Source organism: Microtus oregoni, unplaced genomic scaffold (genome assembly GCF_018167655.1).
Source record: "Microtus oregoni isolate MIOR12 unplaced genomic scaffold, Mior012 000035F_ref0000213, whole genome shotgun sequence".
Classification (NCBI taxonomy): domain Eukaryota; kingdom Metazoa; phylum Chordata; class Mammalia; order Rodentia; family Cricetidae; genus Microtus; species Microtus oregoni.
Genome location: NW_024543094.1, coordinates 7,432,831 through 7,455,668, shown reverse-complemented (window position 1 = coordinate 7,455,668; position 22,838 = coordinate 7,432,831). Strand labels below are relative to the sequence as shown.

The window sequence follows — 22,838 nt, the reverse complement described above, 5'->3', positions numbered from 1 at the left end:
AGGAATAATAAAAAGGATTAGTTTCTGGTCTCTTGTTTTGGTTCCAAGGAGATATCTGAAATTTTATTTTTGTCTGTGTTTAGATTCGTGAATGTTCAAAGCCCTGACATTTGCTGTGGGAAGCTTCCATGCTTCAGAGAAAAATAGGCTGTTGTCCAAGCTCACGTTCACAATAGTCACATAAAGACCTTTCAGCTACACAGGCCACAGTTATATATTAATAGACTTTGGTATAATTCCAGAGATGAAATTCACAGAAAGTCAGCAGCGGCCACAAGGAAACACCCAGATAACTATCAGTCACTTTTAACCTCACGTGGCCTTAGATATCTTCCTACAAAGACGACAGGCTACCTTAACAAGCTTCTGCACAGACACCAGAGGTCCTGGTAGCTGTCTTTTTCTGGCCTGGGATGCAAAGAGTAGACAAAAATTACTACCCATCTTGTCTATCTCGTTCTCTCAAGTTCTCCTTTGCCCTTCCCTTCTCCCCCTCTCTTCCTCTTCTACCCTCCCTTCTCCCAAGACAGAGATGAGAACAAGGAAAGAGATATTTCAATTGAGGGAGCCACTATGGGGCTATCAAGACACCTGGCACTAGAGAAATTCCCAGGAATCCACAACGATGACCCCAGCTAAGACCCTAAGCAATTGGGTAGAGGGTGCCTGAACTGGCCTTGCCCTGTAGTCAGACTGATGAATATCTTAAATGTCATCATAGAACCTTTATCCAGCAATTGATGGAAACAGAGGTAGAGACCTGCAGCAGAGCCCTGGGCTGAGTTCCCAAAGTCCAGTTGAAGAGTGGGAGGAGTGAGAATATGAGCAAAGAGGTCAAGACCACGATGGAGACACCCACTGAAGCAGCTTAGGACCTCCAGCATAGGACCAAACTAGACCCTCTGAATGTAGGTGACAGTTGTATAGCTGGGGCAGACTGTGGGGCCACTGGCTGCAACACCAAGATTTAGCCCGACTGCTTGTTCTGGCTTCTTGGGAACCAATTCTCTTTGGATGGATACCTTGCTCAGCCAAGATATTGAAGGGAGGGCCTTGGACCTTCCCCAAAGCAATGTACCTTTCCCTTTCTCAGGACTAGATGGGAGGGTGGTGGGGTGAGGGGGTAAGTGGAGGGAATGGGAGAAGGAGAGGGAATGGAAACTGGGTTTGGTAGGTATAATGAAAAAAAAGATAGTTTTTCTTTTAAAAAATAAAATAAATTATAAAAAATTAAAGATAGAAGAAATTTCTGCCCAAGAGAAGAAAGATGAAGGAGTGTAAAGGAAGGTAGACCATCAGGCTACCAGATCAAGGCTGGGACCCAGGCTTCTTAGCTAAGGTGTATTCACTGAGTTCCACTGGTCTAGGCAACTCAGCTAGAACAAAGCAATGCCATCTCAAAAAAGAAAATGATAAACCAGTATTTCTTTGTGTGTGTATGTATAAGTCTATGCAATGTGCATGTGTACATATGTATGAGTGTGTGAAGGCGAGTGTGCTCCTGGAAACCACAGGTCCATGTCTGCTGTCTTCTTTAATCATGTTCCATGGTATTCTTGGGGATAAGGTCTTCAATAGACTCAAAGCTCATTGATTTAGCTACTAGATTGGCTAGACAGTCAGCCTCAGTGATCTGCCTGTTTCTGCCTCCCCAGAGTGCGGTTTATAGGCATATGCAGATGTGCCCAGCTTTTTCACATGAACTCTGGGGAATAAAACTCAAGTTCCACTGTTCGTATAGTAAGGACAGGACTACCAAATGAATCATACTCCCAGTAGCCAGCTACTATTTCTAAGGATTTCTTTCTTTTCTTTCTTTCTTTCTTTCTTTCTTTCTCTCTCTCTCTTTCTTTCTTTCTTTCTCTCTCTCTCTCCTTCCTTCTCTCCTTCCTTCCTTCCTCTCCTCTTTCTTTCTCCCTTTCTCCCTTTTCTCTCTCTTTCCTTTCTTCCCTCCCTCCCTCCCTCCTTCCTTCCCTCCCTCTCTCCTCTTTCTTTCTCCCTCTCTCTCTCTCTCTCTCTCTCTCTCTCTCTCTCTCTCTTCTCTCTCCCTCCCTCCCTCTGCCCCCTCTCACTTTCTTTGTGTTTACTATTGTGGATAGATCCTTGGCACTCCTGTGTGCTATGCACAAACTGTGCTGCTGATCCCCACCCCAGGATACCTTTTTACTTTTTATTTTGAGGCAGGATTTCGCTAATTACCCAGGTTGACCTTGAAATCCCTCTATAGTCCGTCTGGTCTTGAACTTTTAGTCTTCCTGCCTCCCTGCCTCAGCCTCTGCAGTAGCTAGGTTCATAAGACTATACCATCAGCCTGTTTTGTAGATGGAATGTTTTTCATGGAATCTAAGTGCAAATTAATGTCAACCTCTTTCTTTTTCCTCTTTCATGCTTTGCAAAATATCCTGTTAAGTTAGTGACTATATTTGACAAAACAAGTTAATCTGGATGTGACCATGTGGAATTCATGTTCTGTCTCTCCACTTAAAAGGCAACGACTTATGACAATACAAATGTCTACTGCTTTTATAGCATTCACTATGAGAAGACAAGCAGTAAGATGTCAGCCAAGCGTTTACGCCCAGATCAAACTCTGAGCACCAGGTACGGCAACACTGGTCTCATTCACGCCAGTGATTATTTCAGGTACTGTGGGGATGGAAAGGCAGACAGATGCCCTCACTGAGAAGAGGATCAAAGGGCAGGTGCTTCTCCTTTGTGTCGCTAATCTGCCAGTGATAACAGAAGGTCCTGTTCTAGGAAGGCGTCTCTCCTCAACTTCCTTTAGTCAGACAGAGTCATTTCATTTTACTTTAGATATAACTGCTTAACATTTTTTTTTTCTGATGAGCTTAAACACTTCTCAGTTTACGCACAGGATATACATACTTCTAATAATGATGCTTTTCTCTCATGAAGGCAACTGAGAGGACATTTTCCCCATGACAGCTCGCAGGAGAAGCTTACATCATATGACAAAAGAAGGTCAACCATCTGCTACTCAAAAGAAATTTCCAGATTGTCTTTGCATCATGGAAAGCTCCTTGGTTGTCTTTACATGAGAGCATGTGGCTTCAAGTATATATATATATATATATATATATATATATATATATATCTTTTCATATCTTTGTATTTCTATATTTATATAAAGATATTTTCATATATTTCTATAATGTTTTAGTTCCTTGCATGAAGAACAACTGTTGAATGATGCATCTACTGGAAATCTCTCTAAGAAGATTCCTAATTCACAAGCTTAAGAATTAATCAATTTCAGGATTATAATACTGACATCTTCATGACAGTGAACTTGGAGTGAGGATCAGCAACTACGATTTTTATAGTACAACGTTATCCCTGTTGTACACAAGGGCAATAGACACGTTTCAAACTACTCTTTGAGTGCAATGATGGGAAACACATTCAGGCACATGAAGACACGCTACTGCAGGGCTTGGCCATGCAGAAGAGCAGTGATGTCTGGATGCCAGCAGAGTCCTTCTCACTCACACTTCCCCAGCTGTCTTTCTCACATACTTTTACACATTTGCCTCTACTCCTCAAGGAGTCATTTGTGTCAAGCTTTGTTTTTAGTCTATTTAATATTTAATTTTATTCTCGTTTCTTTCTCTTCATGAGTGCTCTTGGATTACTAATGGATTCAAATGCAACTTGACAAGGCCATTCAAATGCTTTTCTTTTTAAAGGTTCCTTTACCATTTTTAATCTGTTTATGTGTGTTTGTCTAAGTGAATCTGTGTGCACTATGTGCATTCAGGAGCCTGTGGCGAACAGACGAAAGCACCAGATTATCTGGAACTAGAGGTATAGGCAGTTGTGAGCCTTTATGTGGTTGCTGGGAACTGAACTCCAGTCTTCTGTCAGAGCTGTAAAAGCTCTTAACCACTTATCTCTCCAGTCCCCCATGCTTAATGTAAAAATAATCTCAAAAACTCAAGACCTGGAAAAGACACACATCTCTTTCTATATCAGCCTCTCAGAGTCATCATTCCAACCAAGGCAGAGAGTGATAGGGGAGGACACCGAATGTTTTCCCTTGGTGTTCATGTGCACATGGGCTTACACACCTGTGCACATGTGCAATCACATATAAATATACACACACAAAAAACACTTACATTAATATAGCTTCTTCTATCCATGTCCTACACACTCAGGTCAATCGCCCAAACCTCTGACGACATCAGTCAGGCCAGCATCAGGTCAGCTGAGGCAAGCACTTAATCAACATAGATGTTTTGGAGAGCAATGGCATAAATTCGGGTTCCTAAATTTGCAGGTTGCCCATTTGATAAATATACTATAAATTGGAAATATTCTAAATTAAAAACCTATGTTGGCCAAGCATTGAAGATTGACTATTACTGTCTGTATCTGATGATTCCCATGTTTCCGATTCCAATGAGCCATTCATAATATATGCAGACATTCATATAGATATTTAACATGAAACACACAACTTATATTTACATTATATACACACGTTCCATATGATTCATTCACACAAGCGGCCTGCCAGAAAGGCAATTTCACATTTCCAAGGAAAACAGATATTTCATATTTTAAAGGAAAACAGATAATGTCACATTTCTAAGGAAAATGGATATTAGATTATCCATTGCTCTAAAGCAGTGGATCTTATAATGCAGTGACCCTTTAATAGTTCCTCAAGTTGTGGTGACCCCTAAACATAAAATTATTTTTGTTGCTATGTCATAACTGTAATCTTGCTAGTGTTATGAATTATAAAGTAAATATTTATGGTCTTCAATGGTCTCAGGAGACCCCTGTGAAAGGATCATTTGACCCAAAGGTTGAGAACACATGCCTTAAATTATGGTGAATATTCAAGAGGGAACATCTCAGGTTCTAGGGTCAGGACAGCCACTCTGAGTTGGTCACAGTCATGTCAGTCATGAGTTTGTGTTGAAGGCAAACGCATGAGTGGGTGCTTTTTCAAAGAGAAGCTGAAGGAAGTCCCTCACCAGGGACTGTATCACAAAGTGTCCCATAAAGTAACTACACAAGATGCTCATAGCATGCATTCACAATGAGTTCACAGCTTGAGTCCACGCTACTTGGGTGAGTTACACTAACTTTTGGCTGAAGTATGGACTGTGGAGGCCAGTAGTATAAGCAAAGTGTGGATCCAGTAATTCACAGGAGAGAAAAACTGGTGCTCTGTAGTAGGATGGTTGCAGAAAACAGTAATTATAGTCAAATATATGGTATACTTCGAACAAAATGTCATTATAAACCAATCAATTTTTGTATACAGGAAATAAAAAAATGGAGGCTTTGGTGGCAGCTTAGTCAGGAAAGTGCTTGCTATGCAAATATAATTTTGATCCCAGGAACCCAAATAAAAAAGAAGAGCAGGGTAGTGTGCTTAAATTCCCAGTACTGGGGAGGTGAAGAAATGATCCCTTAAGTTCACTAGTAGCCAATCTAGCCTACTCAATGACTCACATGCTATAGTGAGAGACCTTGTCCCCTGCCAAAAGCAATATGGATAGTGCCTGAGGAACAACATTCAAGGTTGCTCTGTGGCTTTCATGAACACATGTATGTTCACCCACCTACATGTGCGTGCATGCACAAGCACATACACGTTCCAGCCTAATAGAGCTATTTATTCTACAGGATGGAAACAAGGGTAGTGGTGGAATAGCATTCAAAGGGCAAGTGTGCACTGCATACTTGACTTCCCACCAAGGCTCAGGGAATGCGATGGGAGAGCATCAGAAAGAATATAAGTGCCATACGATGGGGTGGAGGACATGAAAACATGGCTGACACACACATCAACTCACAGTAGCTTTGATACTTTTTAAAAGACCTAAATAAGACAAAAAAAAAAACCAGCTAAAAATTCCAACATAGAATGGGAAAGGCTACTGGGGCCTCACCTTTCGTTGAGGAGCTACTGGACTTGCTGGTGAGGGACAGTTACTTTTCTTAGGAGTGTGGCCACTGGCAGGTTGCCTACACCCCAGCAGATGATGCCATGTCTATGGGCAGCACTAACTGGATTCAGTAGCTTAAAAATAAAAATAATTGTAAAAGGAAAAAGTGTTTCTTATGAGATGATGATACGGGTCGAAATAAGTATTTTCACAGGCCAGTTGCCTGCTGCTTCTCTGAGCCTACAGAGAAGAAGTATTATCGAAATTGAATTTCTTAAGTGAGTACAGTCACAAGTGAAAATTTCACGAATTAGCAGGTTGGCACACTTGGCTTTGCCTGGCTTGATCCAAGTTTATAGTGTACAAAGTCTGGTTTCTACTTAGTACACAATTCAGTTCCCCTGTACTCTCTCACCGTAAATTAAAACTGTAGCTATTTAATGACATTTGGTTGCAAAGTGTTTGGGTAAAAAATTTTTATGAATGTTGGGTGTTTCCATGTACTTTATGTGTGTGGTATGTGTAAGTATGGTGTGTGTGTGTTTACTCTCATGTATGTGAGAATATATATATGTGTGTGTGTCTGTGTGTGTGTGTGCGTGCATGTAGGTGCATGTGTACATGTATATATGTGTGTATAATGGCCAGAGGTTGAAGGCAAGTGTGTTCCTTACGTACTATCACCATATACATCGAGGCTGCTGTCTCACCTAAAGCCAGAATTTTCTGGTTCCGTTAGTCTAGCTGGGATCTTCTGTCTATCTTCAGAGTGCTGGATGGCAGCAACACTGTCAGGCACATGGAGCATTTAAATGGACTCCAGAGATCTTGACTCTGGTTCTAATAAATGTGTAGCAAATACCTTACCCACCAGGCTATCTCCCCAGTTCCTATATTCCCTTTTATACAATGGGCACAGGATTATGGCAAAGATGAAAATGCCCAAGTCATTTGTCGAACTTGTATTATTTTGCTGTCCTGAAAGTGGCTCTTCTAATTTCAGTTCAGAATAACAAAGCCGGTAAGTACCCCCAGTGCATATCTAGACTCTTCCCACTGACAGATAACATTGTGACTTGATCTTCTAAGCCTCTATTTCATCACTTCTAAAATAAAAATATTACCTACTTTAAGAATGGTTTGGACAATTAAATGAGTATGTAATGAGGATATTAACAGTGCTCATTGCCTTTAAACCATTTAGAACACAGTATTCTTGGTAACTTTCATTCAAATGGCTGGAATGCCTGAGCCTTAATTGTGCCAGTTCCAAAAGGTGCCAAATAAGAAGGTGAGGGTTGGGATTGGGGTGGATTTTGCATCTGTTAAGTAATAAAAGTTTGTCAATCAGAACCTTGTATATACTTTACAAACACATACATGTACGGGGAGGAAGAGGCAGAGACAGAGACAGACAGACAGACAGACAGACAGACACTTGGTGGGGGGAGGAAGACAGAGAGGCAGACACACATACCTATATACAGAGAGAGAGAGACAGAGACACAAACATAGACACACAAAGAGATAGAGAGATAGACAGAAAGACAGAAGAACTTGTCTAAGAATAAAGGGAACTATACCTGAATGCTACATTTGCCACTTAAGAGCTTCATAGTCTTAAATAGGTTCTAAGATTTGCCCATTTGAAAAATAGTAACAATATCTACCTCATGAGAAGGTGTGAAAATTTAAAATAATGTTTTAAAATGTAATTATTGACAATTTCATACATGTATACAGTGTGTTGTGAACATGTTTATTTCCTGCTACCGTTCTTCTTTTCTTCTTTACTCTTACAGACCCCTTTTCTCTCTTTCCAGCTCGTCCCCTTCTTCTTTCATGCTTAATTTTCTGTGCATGAAATGCACATGGATGTTGTGTGTTCAGGATTACATAAGCCAGGACATATTCAGAAGACAGCATTTTATAGAACTTATTTTATAATCCAAGTTTTTACTTCTTTTTCTTCTTTATATTATTAATATCCACAGTGAGGAGACAAAGTCATGTTTGTACAAGTCGGAGTCTGCTTTGATATTACATGGTTCACAGTCTATATTTCGATGCAGAAATCCAAACCGAAATGAACATTTAAGAGTGTCTTGAAAAGGACTGGGGAACACACTGCTTCATTCAGCTCATCTTTTCCCTTTCTGACACACGACAAGCCTGGGGGAGGTTACATTGGGCAAGGACATCTTGGAGCTTTCCCAAGGCAACATTGAAATCCTCAGCTCCATTCTCATGGTTGAGCATATAAACCATCCTTTGGCTGGATACCAAGTAACTTCCTCTTTTTCAGAATGGGAAAAATGACAACACACAACTCTGGAGCATTTCCAGGTCTGAACATCTTGAGTATTTGGATGTCTGTGTAAAGGGCCAGCTCTGGAACACTCTGAAGCACTCCTTATAGGATCCACAGACCACTCTTGGGGGTGTCAGATGCCTGAGACACAATGAATGCACTGACTGCAGCTGATGCGAGATGTACTATTGGGGAAATGAGTTAGGAGCACAGGCTCTGAAACCTGATTATTAAAATCACTAGGACCTTGCAATTTCTTAACAACCGGTGTACTAAATGTGCCATTTACATATACACAATATTTATAGATTGATGAGCACACATATGTATGTTATAAAGTAGCATATTAAAAATCACATAAGAACAGCAAATGGGAGTGACTCCGAACGACATGCCCAGACATGCTCTACAGGTCAGATTAGAATAGTCGATTGTTCCCTTAGTCTTAATAAATGCTAGATGACCACAGCCAATCACACAACGGCTATTTCTTTCTCTCTCTCTCTTTCGTTTTTGTTGAGTGAGAATAACTGATCTTTCCAGCAAGGCATAAACAGTTGCTTAGACTCTTGGCTGAACCAGAAGATGATATAAATAGCTGAAAAGCATGAGCAGCAGGGAGGAAGTTCAGTTTCCTTTCTTATTAGATAATGGTATCTCCCCTGCTTCATCAAAGGAGATGAAGTGTGTCCTTGTGTGCATGTGAATATGTGTGTGTGTTTTCCCATAGTGTTCACTGGCTCTTAGTGTCTTCTGGAATGATGGGAAAGTAATGTGATGTCTATAGTTTCAAACTCTTCATAACAGAGGGCATGGTGGTACCTAATGGAATCTGCACAGCTGTGCATTTTACTCTCAGCTAGCCCTAAGACGTGGGCATGCGATCCGCTAATGAAAAGGAAAAGAAGCATCAGACTCAGGGCTTAGGAACAGAGGAGTCAGACTTCTTAAGTTCAAATTTCAACTCAGATATCTTTGGGCAGCAGGACCCCAGATAAAGTGCTTCCTTTCTTCAAAAAGGAAAAAAAATACCCAGCATTTTAAAATTGTGTGTATATGTACACACACTTATATATCTGTGGGAACAAGAAGGAGGAGGACAAATGTACACATAGGTGCATTCTTATGGGGAAGCCTGCTGGTAGACGCAGGTGTCTTTCTTGACTCTCCGTGTTAAATACTGAGGCACGGTCTCTCGGGGAACCTGGAGCTCACAAACTCTGGCTATCTAGCTGGTCAGCTTACCCTGTGAATTCCTGTCTTTTGGTCCCAAGTGCTGGGGTTACAGTTAGCTGCCATATCTGCTCCACTTTAAGTGTCTGAACTCAAGTCATTGTCTCCCAGGCTCAAAGTGCTTGGTTTCTCAGTGACTTTATTTCCTTCTCTGTACATTAGTGACCATGACAGCTACCTCTTAGCAATGTGCAGATGGTGCCTACTTCATGGGGATTTTGTGTGGACTCATTTATAATTAGTTCTCTTGCCCAGAGCAATGCTCACTCCACAGCGAGGACGGTGTGAGTGCATAAGCGGTAGCTGTGATTAAGAACTGACTGTAGTTGCAAAGGTGTAAACTACAAATTGGCATGCTTATCAAGTGAGCATTAGGAACAAGAGGATTTCAAGCGCTTTGATTGCTTCCCCCTCCACAGACCTCTATGAAATTGTCAAGTACCAAAATGAATTAATTTGTCAAAAGAGAGTATCTTTTAGGAACAAGAAAACCCACACTAATGATTCTGAACTACGGCGTTATGCTGTAGAATGAAAAAAAAAAAAAAAAAAAAAAAAAACGAGACATTCTAACTTCTCCTGCCTCCTTTTTAAGAAGAATGAGATTCTAAGCGAAGCAGAGAGCAGCCAAGGGGGAGTCTAGATTCCAGTTCCATGAATGCAGACATCACACACTACAAGAGTCGCTTCCAGTGAATTCCAGCATCCTGAGTGCTAGGGCTAAAGATGTGTGTCACCATACCGGGCCTGCAATTAACTTTTAAATTAAGCACATTGTACTTTGCACATTATGCAAATCTCACTGTCAAAGGAGTTATATAATAGGACACACACACACGTATGTACATTGTCTGGTCCAATATGATAGTTAGAGAACTTCTTTAGGAGTTTCCTTTTGACAATACAGGGTAATTATTATTATTATTATTATTATTATTATTATTATTATTATTACTGATAATTTGGTTATACAGAGCAAAATAGGAACAATAAAGTATAGTAATTGTTTTGGTCATGTAAAACCACTGAAATAAATAAATATGTAAATACATATTCACAATAAATATGGTGCTCCTTAAATGTAGCAGGTATTCCTGGAGAGTGTAAAAAGTAAGAATATATAAAATATTAAATATCAAAATATAATATTTAAAATCACAAAATATTTTTTTGAAAATCAGCTGTAAAGGCACAAGATACCATTCACAAATGTATTTATTATATTGTAACTATAGATAGAACTGTAAATCATTGCATTGAGTGAAAGTCCTAACAGACTTTCTGTAGAGACAACCACCTTTGTGATATGACTCCAGAACTCTCACGATCCTATACCTTATTTTAAAATATCGTGTTTCCTTGGTCCGTAGATGTTTAAAATAAAGCCATTAGTACTCTGCTTCCCAGAATACTAACGCTCTTGGTAACAACGCCATACTATTCCTTCTTAGCTATTATTGACTTCACATTGACAAATCTCATCTCTTTCTTGAGTGATACTTTGCTAGAAGTGTAGTAACTCTCACGAAGACTCCGAGATCTGGGAGCAGAACCTGATGACACACTATTGACAAGGAACATGAAGGGGCTGCAAATTGACTTTAAGATAACTGATAGTTTGGCATTATTTGAAATGACAATTTATGCAAAAATATGATAAGAGGGAAGGCTTACAAGAATATCTAAGAGTATAGCAGAATGTTCCTTTAGCAGAACAGTAGAATTGGATAAAGACTCTCTGATTAAAACTGGGGTAGTCATCAATCTGATCACAGGAGATGGCCAGGGGATAGTGGCTACCTATCCACTCTAGTTAGGAGTCTGAGATGGGGTCATTCTCGTAGATTTGTAGGATTTCCCTTGCATCAGTGTTGTGGGAATTCATTTCCATCAATAGTGTTTTGGGTACCAGCCTTAGGGTGTGGCTTCTGTGTGTGGATGTGATCTATTCTAAAGGAGAGGAGGAGCCTTTCTCGTCGTCATGGGAGGTTGGAGCACAAGCTCACGTCTCCCTGGGGCAGAGCAGCAGGACATGGCGACTTCCATCTTGTCCTATATTCTGTGAATCTGTGTTTCCCTTTGATTCCCCATTTCCTTTTTCCTCCCATAATAAAGACAATTTGTAACTCTTGCTTTACATCAGGCTTCTCCCTGACCCCCAAATGTCCCTCCTTCCAGTCAACTCCTGCAGGACTCTTTCCCTCACCCACCCCCTAATCCAATCCTTCCAGTTCTCATCTTCGCCCACTGCCAGGCCATCCAGGAGATCTTTTCTTTTTCCCCTTCCCAGGGAGAACCATACCTCTCCCTTGGACCCTCCGGGTTACCCAGCCTCTCTGGATCTGTGGATTGTGCATGGCTCTCCTTTCCTTACAGCTAATATCCACTTATGAGAGAGTAAATACCATGTTTGTCTTTCTGGGTCAGTGTTACCTCACTCAGAAGATTTGTTTTTCTAGTTCCATCCATTTGTCTTCAAATTTTCTAATGTCATTGACAAATCATGTCTTAAGGACAGGCCCCATGCCCAGCAGTAGATGAATGAATGAAATTTATGCTCCGGCAATGCTGAAGCATGCACGGGTGGCCCATATATGGCGGTTCTGTTGAATTTGTCCATATTGCATTTCTTAGTCTAAGTTGATGAGGACAACTGACTAGGTCTCATCCTTAAGAGGGCACCAGCTCTCATTACAGATGGTTGTGAGCCATCATGTGGTTGCTGGGAATTGAAGTCAGGACCTTTGGAAGAGCAGGCACTGCTCTTAACAGCTGAGCCATGGTCAACACAAGATGAACTCAATGGCATGCTTGAAAAATTTTTGTCTCAGAATGTTTAGTCAGGGTATATATTTATTTATTTTAAATTATTCTATTTACTTTTAATTTGCAAGTTTTTGTTCACCTTATAGATCCTTTGCATATGTTTGTTTTACATATATTGTGTATATTTTATTTTTTTCTATTTTTATGGGATTTCTGTGTGTGCAAACGTGTGTGTGTGTCTCTGCAGCTATACATGTTTTTTACACTTTTTTCTTTGGCTCTTTTGTGTTTGCTTTGTCCTAGTTGGATTGTTTGTTTCCTTTTATCTTATTATTATTCTTTAGATACCTTTTTTCATTCTGAGTTCTGAAAGGGAGTGGACTCAGATGGGAGGGGAGGTTGGGGATCTTGGAGGAATTGGGGGAGGGAAAACTTTATTCAAATATATGGTATGAAAAGTCCAATTTTAATAAAAGAAAAAACTTCTAGGACATTGCATTCAGTTCAGAATCATTCATGCCACAATTGGTAACAAGAATGGGTACCAGTGCAAAATCAGTAACTACTTGGTTCTCTGAAGCCTCCATCATGCTGTTAGCAGTGGTAAGAATGTACACAAATGATTCTTTAAGGAGGTGGTGGAGCAGGGACTAATGGTCATGGGATGTCATCCCCATGTTCCAATTTGGCCTCATTAGACTAGTTAAAATAAATTTGAACAAATATAGCATTTATCATTTTAAAAATTGAAAGGCACACATGATACTATAAGTGATAGGCTCAGAAAATAAAGAGATGGGAAAAGGGAGGAAGTAGAAAATAATTAATAGGGGAGGATCAGAAGAAAAGCCTTTGGAATCTCACCCCTTACAGAAGTGTAGTAAACATAATTAAAGAGTTTCCCAGTATTTCTCTTTCAACTTAAGGGCTTTGGATGCTCTAAAAAGTTGTGAACTGCTTATGGCTATCTTTTCTCTAGAAAATATTTTCATATAAAGAAACAGGTAGCCTAGCTATAAATCTAAAACCTGCTGTTTCCAAGTTCTAAGCAGGAGACTAACCCTTGCTGTCTGTATAACATAGGGAAGGTTACTTTTAGATGAAACTGTATCAAGGCCAGAAGGTAACAGACCTGATCCAATTTCTACAGGTAACAAACTAACAACCTTTGTAAGGCTTGCTAGAAAATTCTGAGAAAAGATATCCCAGAAAGGTAAAGCTGGCATGGGGGTAGGTTAAAAGAAAGATTTATGTTCAGAAAAAATAATTTAAAAGGGATGAGATCATTATAGGTATAATATTCTCAGAAGTGCCCTGAGTAAAAGTGATGACATTTAAAAAGAAAAGGATGAGAAAAGAATGAAGAGATTTTCCCTGGTACCTGGATACAGCTGCTAACAGAGACTTGGGTCAGCATACCTATGAATGGGAGAACAATGCACACAAAAATTTTAGCCTGTGACTATCCTGGGTGTCAGTTTTTTTTTTTTTAGGAAACTATGCATTATTTTTTATATAGGCTGTGTATATGAAATAAAGTTTATTATTGCTTAATAACTATAATCTTGAAAAAAGTCTTTCTGGGACTTTAGTAAGTAGTTTGGGTAGGGGATTCCCTAGGAGTTGCCAGATCAATGTCAAAGTGTTGGTCCCACAATGTATCAGTGTTAACTCAATAGCAATAACTTTTTGTAGAGAAGCTGTTCTTGCAAAAAAACTATTTTCAGCATCATCGTCTAACCTGTGAACCAAACTGGACTACTAATTGTTCTTACACTAGAAAGACAGAGGGATTTTAGGCAGGGAAGGGATAGTGTCATTTCCGAATGAGAAGAATTTGGTTGGATCAAAGACCTCAAAAATACAGCCATACTGAAACTCATTGATGAAAAAGTGGGAAGTAGCCTTGAACATATAGGCAGAAGAGAGCACTTCCTAAATATAACACCAGCAGCACAGACACTGAGAGCAGCAATTAATAAATGAGACCTTCGGAAACTGAAAAGCTTCTGTAAGGCAAAGGACACAGTCACTAAGACAAAATGGCAGTCTTGTTTTGAATGGGAAAAGATCTTCACTAACCCCACATCGGACAAAGGACTGATCTCCAAAATATATAAAGAATTCAAAAAAACTGTACATCAAATTACCAAATAATTCTATCAAAAAATTGGGTACAGATCTAAACAGAGAATTCTCAAAAGAAGAATTGCAAATGGCCAAAAGACACTTAATGAATTGCTCAACATCTTTAGTCATTAGGGAAATGCAAATAAAAACACCTCTGAGATACCATCTTACATCGATAAGAATGGATAAGATCAAAAACACCAATGACAGTTTATGCTGGAGAGGATGTGGAACAAGGGGAACACTCCTCCATTGCTGATGGGAGTGCAAACTTGCACAGCCACTTTGGGAATAAGCATGGCATTTCTCAGAAAATTGGGACTCAATCTACCTCAGGACCCAGCAATACCATTCTTGGGCATATACCCAAAGAATGTACACTCATACCCCAAGGTCATTTGCTTAACTGTGTTCATAGCAGCATTATTCGTAATAGCCAGAACTGTGAATCAACCTAGATGTCCTTCAACTGAAGAATGGTAAAGGAAATGTGGTACATTTATATAATGGAATACTATTCTGCGGTAAAAAGCAATGACATCTTGAAATTTGCACGCAAATGGATGGAAGTAGGAAAAAACTATTCTGAGTGAGGTAACCCAGACCCAGATAGACAAACACAGTATGTACTCACTCCTAAGTGGATATTAGATGAAAAGCAAAAAGTAAGCAGCTTATAGTCCATGATCCCAGAGAAGCTATTTACAAGGAGAACCCTAAGAGAGGCATACAAGGAGGAAATCTGGCAAGGGAAAACAGGCAAGACCTTTTGAGAAAGTTGGGGGGGGGAGGGAGGATGGGGAAGAGGAGGGGAGAAGAAGGGGAGGAAAAGAACATAAGGGAATGGGATGCTCAAGAAGGGGAAAGGACAGTGAAGGAGAGGAAAGGAAAAAAGATATCTTGATTTAGGGAGTCATTAATGGTTTATCAAGAAACAAAGCACTAGGGAATTTCCCAGGAATCCTCAAGGATGACCCCAGTTAAGACTCTAAGCAACAGTAGAGAGGATGCCTATATTGGCCTTGCCCTGTAATCAGATTGATGACTATCTTAATTGTCATCACAGAACCTTCAACCAGCAACTGATGTAAACAGATACAGAGATCCACAGCAAAGCACTGGGCCAAGCTACGTGAGACAAGCCCAAGAGAGGGAGGGGCGATTAAATGCACAAAGAGGTTACGACCATGATGACGATACCCAAAGAAACAGCTGACCTGAGCTAGCGAGAGCTCACTGACTCTAGACCTCTGACTCTGAACCTGCGTTAGGCCCACTGAATGTGGGAGACAGTTGTGAGACTTGGGCAGTCTGTGGGGGCCACTGGCAGTGGGACCAAGGTTGGGAAGACTTACTCTTTCTGAGGAGTGGATGGGGAAGTGGGGTGTGGGGAAGGTGGGGGAAGTGGGATTAGGGGAGGGGATAAGAACGGGGATAGCTATGTAAATTGAGAAAAGGTTGTATTGAAATTATTAATTAAAAAAGGAAAAAAAAAAGAAAAGAATTTGGTATCCAGTAGTAGCAAGGAAAAGAAGACAGTTGTGTCACCAGAGGGAAGGTGGAATGGAAGAGACTATGTGGGCCATCTGGGCAATGGGTGTCCAAAAGAAAGTGAAGGTTAGAAATGTCCAGGCACACCTGGGAGCTTGAGGGAATGGAGGCCGCTGAGCCAGGTGAAGCAGACAGTGAGAGTATTTCAGAGAGAGTACCAAAAATCAAGCTGTCTGTTTGTTGGCAGGTTCCTCAACTGATGCCTTGACTTGTCTACAGTGAATAAGCTCTCTGTGCTGGCTTAGGTTCCTTCAGGTAAACTGTGGGACTGGTATAGTCAGATAAGAAAATGTTACTTATACACACAGTGTGTAAGGATATACATGGAATTTTAGCCAGCTGCAAGGAAACACAAATTATGTCATTCCCGGAACTGGAGATCATCAAAGTAAGTGAAATAAGCCAAAATAAGCCAGACTCAGAAAGACAAATGTCATATTTTCTTTCTTATGTGGAAAAGTGAAAACTAGAATATGTATTTACAAATCTATCTATCTATCTATCTATCTATCTATCTATCTATCATCCATCCATCTATGAACGCATGGGAGATTATATATATGACATGAAAGACTATAACCAGAATATGATATTAGTGAGTGAATATGGTCAAAGAACATCCCGTGCTTCTAGGAAAAATATCATAATGAAACTCATTATTTTGAATATTGACTATAAGTTAACAATGTTTTTTAAAAGTTAAAAACCACACCACAAATAAAAAAAATAAAGACTAAATTCTAAGAGATGTATAAATAAGTGCAAAGAAGTGAGGGCTGCAGGGGAAAAAGTTTGTTTTTGCTTTGCTTTGTGGATATTTTAATAACACGGTCATAGCTTTCTGTGGAATAAAAATAACCACAATGGACTTACGTGCATCACAGGCATTTAGGACCGCAGTCATCCAGACTCAGGCACCCACTGTCACTATCTATTGAATTATTTTGATGAGGGGGAAATTATTCTGTCAAAAGGACATACAAAAGCAACAGTCATCCCCAGAACCGAGGATGGGATATTATAAGAACATAATGAAAGCAGAAGCTATGACTAGAGGAAGATGAGTTAAAATTGCACTGAAAAAATATTAATTTGCTCCTTCCTGATGGTTCTTAAGTATTGGTTGATACTGGTTGGAAAACATGCATTTTATTTTAATGCCAATTTGTACTGAATTAGAAAACTCCCTTCAACATGACCTTCATCGACACCATACCTCAGACTAAAACTAACTGACATCCAGCCTGAAAATCATGATTCAAGCTGCTCTGTTTCAGGCAGAAAATAGTATCTGTCATCCCCTGAAAGCCTGGAGAAAAGGACTGAGCTGTGAAATCTTTCACGCTGCAATCTCTTCTCTATTTTCTCACAGCGGCTTGAGGGTTTTCCATTCATCCCTGTGTAAACACCATGGGGAGCAAAGACCTGTGAGAGATGTATCTTCTGGGTACCAGCATCTAGGCTCCCCTGCACATGTGTGAGTTCTGGCTTAGGGCTTGCACATGATCTTGGTGTGAAGATGGCTTAAAAAACACAGCTTTAGGTCCCATCTGAATTAAAATGAGGAGTGCTCATCTGAGTTAAAACGAGGAGTGCTGTAACTTTACAATTGGATGCTTGCTCAGGCTATTTAGATGTATGTAAATTACTTAACACAGCATCTGGGACACGACAATTTCATAACTCAGTGGTAGAAGCTAAAGATGCCAGTCCCATACCAGTCCTTAGACCAGTACAGAGAGGACTGCTCAAAATGGAAAGAGAGAGTAAGTTACCAATCACTTGCCTACCTACATTTACACGTAAGTGCAAAGGTCACTAATAAGAGAATAGAAGTGGCGCTCTGGTGGCTTCTGTCTGAAGCTAGACATCTAGGGACATTTCTGATGGACTGACTGCACTGCCATTGGCAACAGAAAACAACAAAGGACAGGGAACAGAATCTGTAGATAGAACGAGAGAGGTTCAGAGCAGAGTTTTACGGGTGTCCTTTTGAAGGGGCTCCAGAGAAGTCCCTAGAACCTAGAAACAGCTGAGGGCTACACTTTCCTGACCCACCCGCCAGCATCCTATGTGCACTTTGAACACTGCTCCACCCTGGACAAAGAGTCCCCCTGTCTCTGCCCCCATTGCTGTAACTCTAAACACACCCAGCTTTTTACATGAATGCTGGGAACATGAATTCAGTTTTTCTTTTTACACACAGAGCCATCCTGCCAACTCAGTGGACCTTTTCAATCTGAGACCTCTGTCCTTATTTCTAAGAAGTGTTTGCAGTCCTCTTCCATTTGCTCACATGGCAGCTGTGCTTTGGCTGGCTGCTATTATTTCTTTGTAAGGTCCCCAGAGCTCCTGAGAAGGTGTCGTGCAGGGATGGGGGTTAGTGCTTAATGGAGAGATCTTGGGCCCTGGCTATTGTTTCACCTGGTATTTCCTTACTGTCCTTATTTCATATTGGTTCCCTGGGCAGTTTCAGTTTACCAAGAGAAGGTTGTCTTACCCCCAAACTACCTAATCTCATCAGATATTGCTATCAGGTGCTTAGTGGGGAATGAGACCAGGCACGGTGATCCTAAATTTGTAACCAATGTGATAGGACAAGACAATGCAAAGATTCTTCCATCTCGGATTGTTTCTGAGGCCATTTCAGTTTTACTAGAACTGGAACTCCTTGATGGAGAATTCCATGGAAAATTATCCAACTCTATTCTAGGAACCCAGGTCAGGATATCCTAGCTAACTTATCTCACTTAGTCTGTTTGTGCAGAACCTCATACAGCTAACTGCTTATCTTGGCTTCTGTTAAACTGCTTGCTTCTGCAAAGCCCCACCCCCTAAAGCTGCTAAGTAAGATGCCAGGACATGCTTTCTGCCTTCATAATCCCCATGTTCAAGACACTCATGCCCACACCTACATCCCCGAATACCTGGATGTGGTCCCAGCTAGCTGGAATAAGGACTTTCAATTGGCTATAAACTGTATCTGGTGGACTACCCCTTACACCAACCCGACAAGACTGAAAATATTCTAAAGAGAAATTTGTGCATTTCTTGTGGCCAGCAGACTATTAAAACAATGGTCCACAAGAAATTGTAATTTACCCAAGAATCTCACACCATGTGAAAGAAAACACTGAAGCCTGGTACCGGCTTGGGAAGGAGCTTGCTTCCTAGGAAGAGATTTCACTCCGTTCTGGTAACTTGCCAACTGCCTTTCATTAGAGATGGGAGCTGAGGCAAGCATGGGTCAGTGATGGGCAGGACTGCATCATAACCAGGATTACATATTTATGCATATCTCTTGCCTCTAAATATAAACTTCATGTCTTCTGTGAAAGACACATCAGGATCCGTAGGATATGGACTTTCCCCCCATCTCTTTTCATTGTGACCACATGGAATAAACCTCCTTTCTTCTGATTTTTACTACTACTTGTCCTCTTAATTGGCTATAGGAGGAGGGTGGCTGAGAGAAGACCCAGGCTCTGACCCCAAAGGCTCTGGTAATAAGTGTCCTCTGCAGACTTTCATGCAAATCCACCTATTTAAACCAGCTCCTGCTCTTCTCCTTATATCCCTAGATTGACCAGCATTCTCCATTATTACACAAGGTGTAAGATCAGCTGACTTCACATTCATTCTGTTTACCTGATTTTTCCAGGTCAGAGAACAGAATGGGCACATCTCTACTCAACCTCAAAGGTAGAGTTCCAGACCTTCGAATAAATTTGTCCTGCCCACTCTAGTGACCTTTAAGTCACTCCCCTCACTCAGCAGTTTACTTAAACGTTAACTTACCTTACATGCCCAGGCAAACTGTGAATTCAGGGAACACCCTGTACCTCGCGATCGGTTGTATTTGAAAAGCACCTTCAACTGTCAACTATTTGAAGCATCAACCATATGCTCAGCTGCAAACAAACACAACTGAGCCACAGGCACCAGAATAGATTGGAGTTCAGTTCACAAAACACTGTGCCATTGTTGGTAACAAACACACAATACAAAAGAAAGAGATTTTCCAAATCTGTCATAGCTCTGCTTGCCGTCTCCTCCAGGAAAAACAGGCACACCTGACCTCGTCCTTCTAGAATTGTCTTCTTGACCTTGATATGTTGCTCTGTGTCTGTGTGTGTGTTTGTACATGTTCTACTCTATGGTAGGCGTGTAAGAATGTACAGGGCAGATATCATCCCCCAGTGTTGTTTGAGCAGTCCAATTTTTCATGTTTTGTTTTCCTGAGACAAGGTCTCTCATTGGCCTGGAACTTCCCAAGTAGACGAGGCTGGCTGACTATTGAGCTCCAGGGATCTGTCTGTCTCTACTTGCCCAGTGCTGTGACTACAAGTATTGTATCTGCTTTTCTCTTTTAAAAACTTTGATTATTTTTATGAGGGTTCTGGGGAATCAAAGTCAGGTCCTTATGCTCTTTCTCAGCTGAGCTACTTCTTCAATCTCTTTCTTGTATTTTTTTAAACGCCAAATTATGAATACTGTGTTTGGTTTTATGAGAAGGGAGCGAGTAGCCAATTAAAAAATATTTTCCATGTTTGTGTGTGTGTGTGTGTGTGTGTGTGTGTGTGTGTGTGTGTTTATGTGCTGGTGTCTGCAGAGACCAGAAGAGGTTATTAGATGCCTGGGAACTGGAGTTACAGGTGGTTGTGAACTGCCTGGCTTGGGTGCTAGGAACTGAACTCAGATCCTCTGCAAGAGCAGCAAGTGCTCTTAACTCCTGAGTCACCAACCCAGTCCTCAAAATAAACCTTGTTTTTTTTTTGTCCCCCTCATTTGCAGGAAACAGTTTTCCTTACCTGCCTTTGGAATTGTCATTTCTATGATGAATTAGCTAGTTTGTGAAACAAGTCGCCCAGTGTCAGAACAATGTCATCAGAATATCTAGTCTTCAATGATTTTGAGACTGTATTTCATCATTACAATCCCGTAAAATGTGTTCAGGCTCTTAAAAGCAGTCCTTTGAAGTCCTTACTTCTGTGAGTGTGTGCTGGAAAGTGAAGTTAGAACTTCATACATTCTAGGCAAGGATATACCACTTAGCTATGTTCCCAGCATGGGGCATGATTTTAAACCCACATTTTAGAGAGAGTTAGATAAGCAGGATCTTTACTATCATATAGTTAATTGGTGGTAGGACTATTATTTTTGCATATTAAGTATGCTTGTGTATATCAATCCAATACATTCTACTTTTTCATCATTAATTATTTTCCAATGTAAACTTTCCTTTCCAACCTAACGGCAAGAAACAGAGGGAAAAAATTTCTGATTGTCTTTACATTAGGAGATGTTTAGATCCAGTGAGTTTCTGTTAGCAACAACTTGGCACTTCTCAGTCAGTATCGTTTACTTCTTTATTAAGCACTAAGTAGGCAGGGCATTCAGTGCTCAGTGTTTTCTGGCAAGGAGAAACCTTGCCTCGGTCTTTCCTTGGGGATAAATTATCAGGGTTGCATCCAGAGAAGTATAAGATCTAGGGAAAGGTGCCTTCTTGCGGAATGAGTGACAGGAGAAAAGGAGGCCAAGAAACAAGAATGGAAGAGAGGAAGCCAAGGTAAAGAGGAGTGCATTCGAATATTTCTGCACCGTCCATGAGATGGAAGAACAGGTTGAGAAAAGACAATGGCACTTACAACAAACCAAGTTTCTGCCCTATTTAGGATGCTGAAAGCTGACTTTCCACACCAGGCTGGGGTACAGGGTCACAGATAAGAAGAACTTGGCTGTGCAGCACACTAGGATTAGAGACATTCACAGCTCATATTTCCTCGGTTTCCTCTGGTTCCTGGAAAATGGTGAGAGGCTTATCCCTGGCTGAGGGGCTACCTACAGGTCAGTTAGAGGAGACCGTCTCAGATGGAGGGTAACAGAGAGCAGAGAGCGTGGGTGCAGGAACAGATCCCTGATGGGAACATGAACACACTTCCAGGGAACCATATCAAGAACCCACCAGCAGGTGCAAAGAGAGGTAGAATCAAGCAAACCTAATTCAGGGTTATCCTTAAATGCCAGCAATGGAAGTGTGGAAGTGTGTGTGTGTGTGTGTGTGTGTGTGTGCGTGTATGTGTGCGTGTGTGTGTGTGTGTGGTGTATTGTGTGTGTGTATGTGTGTGTGGTGTGTATCGTGTGTGTATCATGTGTTTGCAGGTATCCAGAGTACAGAAAATGGCATCAGATTTCCTGGAACTGGAGTTCAGGCCAGTTATGAACGGCCATGTCAGTGCTGGGAAGTGAACCCAGCTTGTCTTCATCCTTTTTTTTTTTCTCCTCTGGATGCTTTTTAAAATGAAAAAGCTTCTTTCATATGTTTAACTGCTTTTCCTTGATTTTTCCTTAAGGGATTTGCTGATGTCTTCCAATTTTTTTGTTTGTCTTTTCCTCCATTTCTTTGAGTGAATTTCTCATTTCCTCTTTAAGAGTTTCAAACGTTTTCCTGAAGTTATTTTTTAGGTCATTTTCGTCTGCCTCATCTATATTTGGTTGTTCAAGTCTTGCTGTTGTAGGGTCTTTAGGTTTTACTGGTGTCGTGTTGCTCTTTGTGATGTTGCATGTGTTCTTACCTTGTCTACTCATCGTTTCCTCTAGTAGGTATGGTTGGGGCTGTCTGTGATTCTGTTGCTTAATCTTCTAGGTGCCAGTGAATCCAAGGCTCAGATGGTTGTTCCTCGTGGTACAGTTAGTGCCACGGTTCTAGTTACCCCGCTGAGAAGCAAATGTTGGGAGTCGCCTGACTCACTTCAAATAAGCTACAGAAAGCTCAAATAGTTCAGTCACGCTAGTTTTGAGGACAATCATACAATTTTAGCAAAGGGTTAATACTTTCATATTCTTAAAATAGTTCATGACATCTCTGGTGAATTGGTGCAGTTATTTAAAAATAATAACAATTTCCTCAGAGCATGCTC

The 22,838-nt window shown here is 40.7% G+C and overlaps 1 protein-coding gene across 2 annotated transcripts in view; it reads right to left on the bottom strand.

The window, feature by feature from the left end:
* The window catches only part of Chrm3 (cholinergic receptor muscarinic 3), a 455,176-nt gene that overhangs the window by 297,009 nt on the left and 135,329 nt on the right, over positions 1–22,838 (bottom strand). The window lies entirely within an intron of this gene.